This window comes from Camellia sinensis, chromosome 7, assembly GCF_055761805.1.
Source record: "Camellia sinensis isolate YWXY chromosome 7, ASM5576180v1, whole genome shotgun sequence".
NCBI classification, from domain to species: Eukaryota; Viridiplantae; Streptophyta; class Magnoliopsida; order Ericales; family Theaceae; genus Camellia; species Camellia sinensis.
This window is the reverse complement of record NC_138967.1, coordinates 76051762-76064601: the sequence shown is the minus strand read 5'-3', so window position 1 is coordinate 76064601 and position 12840 is coordinate 76051762.

The window sequence follows — 12840 nt, the reverse complement described above, 5'->3', positions numbered from 1 at the left end:
ACGCTGAGAGATGTTGTGTTCGAGACTCTGGGTGTCCTCGGTAATCGCTTTTAACCTTCTCCGCGTGAGACGCAGTGAGAATTGCATAATTTTCTTACATCCTTTCTGTTGGAATGTGTAGGACTACTCTTTCTTATTCACTTGCTTAAAATGTTGTATTTGTTTTGCATGAATGCTTCATTATAGCTCTCTTTGCATGATCATAATTTATGTTCGACATTGTGCATGTCATTTGCATATTGCCCCTACCTGCAGGTGCATCTCTTTGTCATCTTGTATGCTTGTCTAAGTCTTCGGCCTCGCCAAAAATGAGTCGTTTCTGGGCTTTGACATTCACTCCCATCATCTTATGACTTTCGAGTTCTGTCAAAGAGGGGCAATTGTAGACACCCCATTTTTGACCGTCCTCAAGACTTGGACGTCATCGTTTGAACACTCGATGATCATCCATGCTCATGTTCGTTTTGAGTTCCCGAAGGTCTCGGCTGTGCGTCTTGCCTTAGGATCTCTCAACATGTTTGTTTTGTGCTTGGTTGTGGACCGAGGACTTGTGGTTTTGCTTCTGAGAGAAGAGGGTGGCTTGTTGGCCATCCCTACAACCCATTGGCTAAGGCATTGTGCCATCGGCCATAAATGTTGGCCGATCGGCACTTTTTTTGGTCGATCGGCCATATTTTCTGGTCGAGACCTTTTCATCTGCTTTTTGCAGATATTTTGTGCCAACTATGACAGCTGGTGGGCACAATTCTCATCCTCCATACATGTGTATGGAGGGATTGCATTCATGACTCAAGCTTGTTAAACAAGCTTGAGAATTGAAATTCTATAAGAAGGGAGGCCCCTCTCCCTTTCCAGAGATTCTGAGAATTTGATATACAAGTTCTATATCTCTCTATCTCTATATTTTACCTCTCTCTCTCCATTAACCCTTATTTGCGCTCAAAAGTGTGATTTCTTCATAATATTGCACACAAACACCTACTAGAACACCATCCTTTTGTTGTTGAGGTACTGAGGAGTTGATTTTAGTGTTTTTGGTTTGGTTTAAGCTCATAAAAGAGTGCTGGAGTTGTGTTCTTGAAGGTGTTCTTCAAAGGTGAGCAACTAACCTTTTAACCCCTCATTCTTGCTTAAGCATTTAGACCTATTTTCATGTTGATTTAAGCTTAACTTCCTACTGTAAAAAGTTTTTTTTTTCATGCTTGAGATCTTTGTTTAAGGTCACTTTTGTGTTGGGGGTTGTTTACCCCCTCTTAGGCCTTGTTTGGCCTTGCTTTTGTGCTTTCTTTTTAAGCCTTTGGGACCATCTTGTTTTGGCCTTCTCACCACTGAAACTTAGAGGAATTTCAGTGGTGGGAAGAGCATTTTGAGGTCCCAAATAGGAGAGGGCCATCCCCTCTCGTTGTTGTCTTGTATGCTAGTGTAAATGGCTCATAATAGTAACATGTTTGCTTAGCATGTTTTGGCTCCATTTCAGAAAGTATGTGGTGCTATTTTTCCATGCTATACCTCTGTCTAAGGTTGGTTTAATAGCCTCTTGCATGCATCATGCACTGGTAGTGCAATCCTCTCTATTGCCTTAACATGCATCTTGTGTTTGGACCATCATTCTTGCATGTTTTGGCTCAAATCAAAGAAGCTTTTAGCCTTGTTTTACCATGTTTAAACTATGATTTGTATTGTCTTGGTCATGCATACCATGCTTTGTATAGCCATAGTGCATTCTAGCTTGTTAGCTTTGTGTATCAAATCCACTAGCATGCATTGCTTAGACTATTCTCATGATTTGGCATCATTTGAAATGATATTTTAGTGCATGTTTCATGGTCATACACTTGCCTTTGCCATTCTTTCAATGCTTTGAAGAATTGGTGTTTTATGCCTTAAGAGTGGATCATTGTGTATGCCACCATACTTAGGCCTTTGGGATGCCATCTAAGTGGATTTTTAGGCTTATTTTGACATGCCATAACTCTAATTTTTATTGGTTAAGTCATGCCATGTTTGGTTGTAATAGGTGTAGTGTAATACCCCTTGTTAGCCTTGCATGCCTCATGCCTTTTGGACTTTTGTTCTAGCTTGTGTTGGCAAGGTTCAAGCTTGTTTTTGGCCTTATCTTGACCTGTCTTGGGATTGTTTTGGTTGCCCTTGGCCCTTTGGGGCTTGCTTTGTATGGCCATGGTGTAAGTCCCTTTGCTAGCCTTGAGCTTTGAGCTTTCTTGCATGCTATGCTTGTCTTGTTTGAGTGGTTTGGCACCATTCCATACATGATTTCAGGGCCTATAGTGTTGTCACACATCCATGCTTTTCACTCTTTGCTCATGCTTGATAGTTGTTATCTTTATGCCTTGTTTACGAACCAAAGTGTATGCATGTTTGTATATGCTTTCATGCTTCATTTCCATAGCATTTTGGCCACTGATTTGGGCATGGCTGAGGTCTATCCATTTTTAGTTTAAGTCCATTGAATATGTGGTTTGCATGTTGTTCCATGCTTGTTATATGGCCTCATATTTGCATGCTTGTGTTGCTTTGTTAAGTTAATCATGCATGCATTACATTGGTTTGATATACTTGTCTTTGCATGTTGTTATATGCTAGTTGCATTGCATGACATTGTTGTTGGCATACTCATGTTGCATTAGCTTTGCTTGCATGCTTAGGTTACGTTGCATTGTGTGTGCATGCCTTACCTCTTGATCAAGCATGATAGAGGTTGAGGTCCCTTATGTGTTTTTGTGTATTTCATTCACATTGAATTGTGCGACTCGGCCTCTTTGGCCATCATGCATCGAAATGCGTGATTGATAGCTTGAGAGTCGAGCACTACACTCATTTGAGCTTCAAACATGATAAGGGGTGTGGTTGCACAATATTTTCTTGCAAATGTATCGCCATGCCTCTGTTTGTGCTCTGCTGCAGCAATAAGAGCAGTTTGTAGGAAGACATGGCCGATCGACTATCTGGTGTGCCGATCGGCTAATAATGTTTGGCCGATATCCTCATATTTGGTCGATGACCCTTATCCCTTGGCCGATGACCATACCATTTGGCCGATGGCCTCTCAGAGTGTCCATGGGGTGGTTCAGAGACATCACAGAAGCTGGCATAATTTTCAGAGGTGCATAAGTGTGCAAACAGAGGCAACATGAGGCATGGCAACGGATTTCTGAGTGAAGCGGACCGAGCATGCATCTCTTCATCGCCTGCGAGGCCATTTCAGTATTCATGATTAGTTCGTGTAATTTAATCATTTAATTGGATTTGTAATATTCATTTAGCTTAGTGTAGCTATTTGTTTCAATTTGGATTGTAATAATTAATTAGCTTGTTAGTTTATTAGTTTCGGTGTTGTAATAATTAGTCTAATTAGATTATTAGATTAGTTAAAATAGCCTAGCGTAGCTAGCTACTTGATTCATTTGGACCCTCCGTCGAGAGGGCGAACTTTTGTAATAAGTGTGCGTGAGTGTGTGAATGTCTTCCAACCCCACGTCTTTCTCCCTTTTACTTAACCACTTACGATGGTTAGTTATAGGTCATGTTTTGTTTAGCATCCTTATGCTTGCATGTTTGCATCCATTCATCTGTATTGCATGCACCGGGCTCGGCGCATCATACTAACTACATTGTATTTCAATTCCAAGTTGAATACATGTATCAAGTTGCATTTCATATGCCATTCTAGAATAGTCGAGCCTATTTTAGCTGCATTTTTGCATGTGTTGTATTAGCCATCTTAACATGAACTAGGATCATGCATTGATTACTAACTAGCTATTGTTTTGGCTCGAACTACACTGTGAGTGTTTATGCTTTAGCATCCCTGCATGTGTGTAATTGATTGCCATGACAACATGCTTGCTATGAGGCTATTTGCGTAAATGATATAACTGCTTGAATGCCTGTGGATGAAGGTTGGATTGCTTAAATTGGAACAATTCATCAAATGTGAGTTCTAAGCCCACTTGAGGGTGGCAAAATCCACGTCTTAGCCTACTTGCGAGTAGCACCTTCAAATCATTTTCAAACAAACAAACATGAGATGTTTTGTTCTAACTTAGGCGATCTAGTTTATACTTGTATGCTGTGCGCATCACATAGTAAGCTAGCTAATATACCGGAATAAGAACGCATGTGTATTCAAAAACAAGATATCATGTTAGTAAAGGCCGATCTTTGATCGGGCGAGCGGGGGTGCTCATTGCATGACCTTCCCCTCTCGTACCCAAGTTCCTGAGCCGAAGTAACTTTGGTGATGACGGACACGTGGCCTTAGGCACGAGTCAGGGTTTCCTAAATCCCCCAAAACAAAATATTTAGGTGGCGACTCTGTATCTGGCAAAGCACTCCATGTTTGGCACTTCTTTATAAAAATCAATTTTCCAAAATGATTTTTCGGATTTGGACTCTTTGGTGATTTATCGGTCTTGCATTGCACTTTGCAAGATTAGATTCAAAACTGTGACATTGAATCCGAACTGTAGTAGCCAATGAACAAAATGGATTTCGCGCCTTCGCACGCGCAACCGGGACATTCAGGCACGTCTACAGAGAGGACCTCCTCCCTCATGCCTTAGGTTCAGAATTTGATGCTTGAAGAGTTATAGATACACATTTGTCTCTATCTTGCCTTTTGCTTCATATTTGTGCTTCAAAAGTGTAGTTTTATCACACTTTAACACTCAAACACCATACTCTTGGAGCTGAGGTCTCTTGAAGTTGTTTTTGAAATTTTTGGACTGGTTTTGGTTCAAAAAGAGTGCTGGAGTTGCAGCCTTGAAGGTGTTCATCAAGGGTGAGTTTCTACCCTCTTAAACCTTGCTTTTTGCTTAAGCTTTTAGGCCTATTTGCATGCTGATTTAAGCTTAACTTTTAACTACAAAAAGTTCTGCTTTTGCATGCTTAAAATGTTTGTTTAAGGTCACTTTTTTGTTGGGGGTGGTCTACCCCCTCTTAGGCCTTGTTAGGCCTTGTTTTGAGCCATCCCTTTAGGCTCTTGTTTTAGTCTTTGCATGACCTTTCTACCACTAAATTTCAGAGGAATTTCAGTGGTGGAAATGATGTTTTGAGGTCCCAATAGGTGAGGGTTATCCCCTCTCCTTGTGTTCTTGAATGCTTGCTTCATTTGCCTCATGTTTGAGCATGTTTGTTAAGCTTGTATTGGCCACATCTCAGCCTATTTTAAGCCTTATTTCAGCATGGCATACCACTGTTTTGGTTTGGTTTTCTCACCTCATGCATGCTTAATACACTTGTAGTGTAAATGTTGCAAACTAGTCTTGTATGCTTCATGAAGTAGCATGCCTTTCTAGCATGATTTGATTCCATTTCAGCATGTTTTTTGTGATGCTTTGCCATGTGATACCTTTGTTAAGGTTTGGTTTGGTTGGCCCATGCATGCTCCTTGCACTTGTAGTGCATTTCCATTCAATAGCCTAATGTGTACCATGCTTTAGACCATCATTCTAGCATGATTTTGGCTTAACTTCAAGAAGCTTTTGTCCATGTTTTAGCATGCTCTCTGATTTATGTTGTTTTGGTCATGCATGCCTTGCTTTGTATAGCTATAATGCATTCTAGCTTGTTAGCTTTGTGTATCAAGTCCACTAGCATGCATTGCTTGGTCTATTTGAATGATTTGGCATTATTTGAAATGTGATTTTAGTACATGTAGTGTGGTCATACACTTGCATTTTTCACTTATTTCATGCTTTGAAGGGTTGGTCCTTTATGCCTTAACATGAGTCATTGCGTATGCCTTCATGCTTAAGCTTGCGAGCTATCATTTCAATATGTTTTGGGGGTTATTTTACCATAATATAACTCTGATTTTTGGTGGCGAAGCCATCCCATGCTTGGTCTTGGTAGGTGTAGTGTAACCCTCCCTTTTGGCCTTGCCTAGTCCATGCTTTATGCCCTTTATGCTAGCTTGTTTTGGCTTCCTTCCATACATGTTTTAGCATCATTTTGACATGTTCTAGGACTGTTTTGGGTTGCCTTGACCATATGCTTCATGTTTTGCATAGTTGTAGTACAAATGCCTATGCTAGCTTCAAGCTTTGGGTACCATAGCATGCTTCATTTGTGTTGTGTACATGATTTGGCATCCTTTAACATGACATTTTAGAGCATATAGACTTTCCATGTTCCCACTTCATTCACTCTTTAAGTGCCTTTGAGTGTTATGCATTGTGGTCTTGTTTATGGCCTAGTGTGTATGCTTGCATGCCTAGACATTTGAGTCCCCATCTCAGCATATTTTGGTCTTTGTTTTGACCTACTTGAGCTCTGTCCATGGTTGGTTCATGCATTTGTGTCATGTATTGCATGTCCCCTTTGTAGTCCTCTTTGCTAGCTTTAATGCTTAAGGACCTTTGCATGCTATACTTGTATTGTTTGAGTGATTTGGCATCATTTCATACCTTATTTCAGTTCACTTAGTGTTGTTACACTTTCACATTTGTCACTCTTTGAGAACTCTTGAGGGTTGTGCTCTTAGGCCTAGTTGATGGGCCATTGCATCTGCATGCTTGTATTTGCTTTTGCGCCTTCGTTTCATTATTATGGCCACTGATTTAGGCATGACTGAGGTCTGTCCATTTTGGTTTAAGTCCATTTAGCATTGTGTATGCCATGTTGTTTGCATGCTTATGTTACATTGCATTGTGCATGCCATGTTGTTCTTTGCATTGTGTATGTCATGTTATTCTTAGCATTGTGTATGCCATGTTACATTGCATTGAGTATGCCATCTTGTTGCTTGCATTGTGTTTGGATTAGGTGTTAGTCCAAACACGAGAAACGAGGGACGTTTCATACTTGAAGTAATGAAATGTGCCTCAATTCTCAATCGCCGACCCTCTTGATCATACATGATAGAGATTAAGGCTTTATGTGTTTATGTGTGCATTCATTTCATATTGAATTATGCAATTTGGCTTCTCGGCCATCATGCATCGAGATGCATGATTGGTGGCCCGAGGGTCGAGAACCACACTCCCTTGAGCTTATGAAATGATAGGGAGAGTGGTTGTGCACACATATCTTGCAAATACATTGCCATGCCCTTTCTTGCTCTCTGTTGCAGCAAGTTGGAAGAATGCAGCAACAACTGGTTGGCCGACCAGAACAACTAGGTGGCCAACCACTTTTTTCTAATTTGCAGCAATGGTAACTGGTCGGCAGGTGGTTGGCAACTCCAGAAAGTGGTCGGCCGTGTTCCTACAGGTTCCCATGGTAGAGTTGAAGCTTTGTGGAGCTTTGTGCAAGGTTCCGAGAACAGTTGCAAACAGAGGCAAATCGGGGCATTGCGATGGATTTCCGAACGAGGCGACCAAGCATGCAGGCACTCCTCATCCCGAGGACCTCTCTTTACTGCTTTCCTTAGGTAGTTTATGCTTTGGTTTTGTATTTAAGTAGTTAATGCGTTTAGCCGCTTATTTGTGTTGTAATAACTAGTTAGTTAACTTATTAGTTAATTAGCTTTGTTTTGTACTTAATTAGTTAACTTATTAGTTAATTAGTTTTGTGATGTAATAATTAGTTTAATTAGCTTAGATTAGCTAGTTAGCTTCTTATTCGAACCCTCCTGTGAGAGCGCGCATTGTTGTAATAAGCGTGCATGTGTGCGATGCATGTCTTCCAACCTCCATTTCTTTCTCCCTTTTACTTAACCGCTTACGATGGTTAGTCTTAGGGCATGTTTCAATTAGCATACTTATGCTTTGCATGCATGCATTCATTCATCTGTTTTTCATGTACCGGGCTTGGCGCATCATACTAACTACATTGTATTTTCAATACATTTAATTGAATACGTGTTCAACAGCATGTTATCAAGTTGCATTCACATGCCATTCTAAGATAGCCGAGCCTATTTTAATTACATTCTCGCATGCGTTGCATTAGCCATCTTAACATGAACTAGGATCATGCATGATTTCTGACTAGTTCTCTATTTTGGCTTGGAGTACACTGCGAGTGTTTACGCTTTAGCATACTGCATGTGTGTTAATGTTGCCATGAAAGCATGCTTGCCTTGAGGCTAACTGCTTATTTGATATAACTACCTGAATGCCTGTGGGTGAAGGTTGGATTACTTGAATTGGAACAATTCATCAAAATCCTCGTCTTAGCTTACTTGCGAGTAGCAAACTTCAAAATCATTTTTACAAACGAACATGCAATATTTTGTTTCAACTTAGATGATCTAGTCTATACTTGTATGCTGTGCGCATCACATAATAATTCTAGGTTAATAATCGAAATAAGAACACATGTGTTTTCAAAAATAAAATATCATACTTAGTAAAGGCCGATCTTTTGATCGGGCAAGCGGGGGTGCACATTGCATGACCTTCCCCTCTCGTACCCAAGTTCCCGAGCTAAGGCAACTTTGGTGATGACGGACACGTGGCCTTAGGCACGAGTTAGGATTTCCTAAATTCTCCCAGAATAAAATATTTAGGTGGCGACTCTGTATTTACCAAAGCAGTCCATGTTTGGTACTTCTTTATAAAAATCAGTTTTCCAAAACGATTTGCCAGATTTGGACTCTTTGGTGATTTATCGGTCTCACATTGTACTTTATGAGATTAGATTCAGAACCGTGACATGAGTCCGAACTGTAGTAGCTAAGAACAAAACGAAATTCGCGCCCTCGCGCGCGGAGCGGGGAGTTCTCGGGGCGGTCTACAATAACCAATTCTATCATTCATATCAATAGCCCCTCAATTTTACATTTCCAATGCCAATCCCAATTTTTGTACAAAATAGTAATTTGACCCAATTAGGGCAATTCCCCCATTTTTCCCCAAATATTACTCAAGCGACAAAATCATCAAATTAGACATAGTTCATCATCATTTTCAAACCCCACAAACATCAATTTCATCTACACCCAAAACCCCTCTTTGTACTATATGCTCCAAACCCTAGGTTTGTTTAAAACATTTCTAAATCCCACCATTGTTACACAAAGGACAATAACTAAGCAAAATATCATATAAAAGTGTAGAAAGATCCCTACCATTAACAATTCATTTACCCCAAATTTAGTTTCATATAATAACATGATTTACAATGTCCATAATAACGGTTCAATCGCTAATTTTTACAAAATTTTCAAACACTTTCAAAATTCAATTAAACTTGTATATATATAATTCAACCCTTCAATTTCATGGTTCTACTTTCAATTTAGGCAAAATCATTAATTATCATCATGAATCAACTTAGGATTTTCAAGGAAAATCAAGACTTTCAAGAAAAATTAAAACTTCTCACACCACTACTTTTTATTCCAATTTTTCCTTTGATTATACACCTAAGGTTCATAATCCACAATCTTAAGCCAACAATTGAAACCCAACACTTCAAACCCTAAGCCCCAAATCTCATGTGTAACCTTATATGCTCAACAATGTAGATTTTGTATTTATATAATCAAAATACCACAAGTCTATCTATTAATGCAAGTATTGAAGAAGAACTAGGATCCCTACCTCAAGAATCAAGCAAAAGAGCAAAGCTTTGATGTGATTCCTTCCCAAATCTAAACTTCAATCGGTTGAAAAGTGTGATCTTCAAGCATTCTTTACTTTTTGGTGAGAGACCTTAGCCAAAACTTTAGGGGATGGAAGCTATTTGGGTCAAAAATCTAGGGTTTTTCGGACCTAGGATGAGGGGGGAGGAAGAGAGAAAAGAAAAGTGGAGAGAATGATCTAGAAAATCACTTTTTAAGTTGCTGAATCCGCGCATTCCGCTCGAGCGTCTCTTTTCCCACTTGAGCGTACATGCTTCCAACACAGATACTAAAACTTCAAACGGGTATAACTCTCCCATCCGGACTCCGTTTTAGATCGTTCTTGTGTCCAAATCGAAGCCCCGAAAACAATCTTTTCAATGGTTCTAGCCTCACACCCAAAAACAAAGTGTGGAAAAATAAAAGGGCAAAAGAGTGACGGTTGTTCATAGGAAGATTATCCGAATTAAAATTTTTGATCCAATCTTACTTTGCCATCATGTTACCACTTCGATCAATGTCTCAAAATAAAATAGGAAGGCTCCAAACACAATAATAAAAGGTCAAAAACAATCCCACTAGTCTCAGAAATTCAAACTCAACTAGGCAGACCGCTCGAGCACCCAATCTTGTACTCGAGCGCGCAGACCAATAAAACCGGCCGCTCGAGCGACCACTCCTATGCTCCAGCGGGAATTCACAACTCTCAGAATCTCGAACAGATTGCAAAAGTACTGGAAGCCTCACAAGTCTGCTCGAGCGTCAACTCCCCTGCTCAAGCGAAAGGAAAAATTCTGGATTGTTACAATATTAAAAATTTTCATTGAAAACATTGAAATATGGAAAATAAAAAAAGTATAATTTTTTGAAAACTGTTTTCTGAAAATCAAAACCAAACAAGTTGATTATTTTTTATTTTGGTTGGGTTAGGAATATGAAAACAATGAATTAGATAATTGTAGAAAACAAATCAATTTTTGTTTGATTAATTTTATTTTGTTTTCCCGATAATCATTACCCAAAAGTAGCATAAATATTATTCAAAAAATTTAATGTCAAGTTTCTTATGCAATTATCTTAAATATATGTAAACAAAATATATAACTTAAAATAATTACTATTTTCAGTTAGTTGTCAAATAAAGTTTTTATTTATGCACAATTGATTGAAAATACAAAATCAATAAATTTTTTAGTAGATTACAAAATTGCCATCTAGGTAAATTATAAATACACGTAATTTTCTAATGCTAACTATAAATTAAACTGTTCAACCAATCTAAGATTAGTCTAAGCAGTTCAATTCTAAAGATATTAATATCAAATTAGAGCATTTATCTATTTTATCCGTGGGATAGACATTGGATAGCAAAATTATTTATATCAAAAAAGTTTTTATATACGTTAAGACAATATTTATTGATTGATTTTTCTTTATTTTTAATTATAATTAGAATATTTTAATTAATTAATTTTCAAACTATAAAGTAAAAAATGTTGGTTTATAGTGTTGGATTGGATAAAGAAAATGGCATTAGATGAATTTGGGCCAAGACAAGTTGGCACAATATTATACTATTCAGTTTGTGGTTATTCCGTATTGGTGGGCAAATTAAAAAAGGAGTTTTCTTAAGTGTGCAAGTGCACACCATGTGCCACTTACACAAAAAGTGTAAGTGTAAGGTGTAAGTATAAGTATAAGGTGTAAGTGTAAGGTGTAAGTGTAAGGTGTAAGTGTAAGGTGTAAGGTGTAAGTGGATTGCACATGGTGTGCAACCTCAAAAAAGGTGTAAGTGTAAGGTTTAATTTTTTACAAAAGGTGTAAGTGTAAGGTGTAAGTGTAAGGTATAAGGTGTAAGTTGCACACCATAACCAAACCCATTAAAAAAACATTGCAGCATACATTTGAATCGTTTAGACATAATTCTGACACAGAAAAAAAAAAAAGGCTTGCACTAAACACGAGAAATGATTTGCACCAAATATAAAACAAACGTGCACCCCAAGAAAATGAGAATTTTTTTTTACCCATTTTCTAATTGATTTGAGATTTTTCCTTATATTTTTAATAGTTGACCTAATTTTAATCGTGCATCATATGTCTAACTATTTCATACTTTTATAAATTACATAAATCTCTTTTTAGGATAAACAATTCGATGATATTATTTACAATGTTAGTATAGTTAACGATGATAAAGATCATATAATATGGTCGGTATAGATTTTAACAAAATTCAATTAGAGGTTGATTATAGGGTTGAAAATTATAAGGGTAGTTGGGGAAAAGGGAATAAAAAAAAGTGTAGCCGGAAATGGGAACACGAAACGAGAGTTGAAAGTGATTAACAAGAGGGGTAAAATGATTTAAAAGTGGAGCCTGATGTGGGTTAGAGAGAACTTCATTTGGGTGGCTCAGGAAAAGGGATTAATGCTACTTACTCTAAAAAAAATGATTTTGTTCTCTAATTTGTTTTCGATTTAACAAATTTTAAATAAATTTTATTATGTAATTGTAAATTAGAAATTTTAATTGTTAGATCCTTTAAGAAAATTTAATTTAAAAGCATATATATTTATCATTTATGCTAACTTTAATTTTTATAATTCATTCAATTTTTTTGCTCTAAAGTATTACTGATCTACGAATGACATACATACCTATTAATTAATACTTAAAATAAAATATTAATGATAACACAATTAAAATACGAGTTTACTACAATTTAAATGAAAACAACTTATTCACACAATTTTAACTATTTTTTTCTATTAAAATTTAAAATTACTTCTTTAATTTTTAAATAAATTTTTAATTCTTTATTTAAAGACTTGCATAGTACGGGTTTTATAATAATATATATACATATACATATATTTTACAGTATGTGTTAAGATGTAACAATCCAGGCATATGTGTAACAAACATATAATTTAGGGGTAGCTCATTACATTTGATTTAGTTAATGATAAGATTTTTTAGATTTTATATATTTATTGTTGTTTAGTCACATCTTTGTTTTCGAATTTTTATTTTTAGTAATTTAAAAAAAAAATTATGCCAAAATATTTTACTTTTTTTGATCCATCTCGTGTAGATGAATCTAAAAAATTCAAAAAATAAAAATCCAAAATAATTATAAAAAATATATATACTACTTTTTTTTACTTATTTTTGTCTTTTATGGACCCCTTTTAAATTTTTTTTTTATTTGTCTCATCGAGTAAAATTTAAAAATCTAAAACTTCTTAAAAATTTTAAAATCTGTTCACCAAAACAAAAATAAGTAAATAAAAAAGTTACCAAAAAACTAA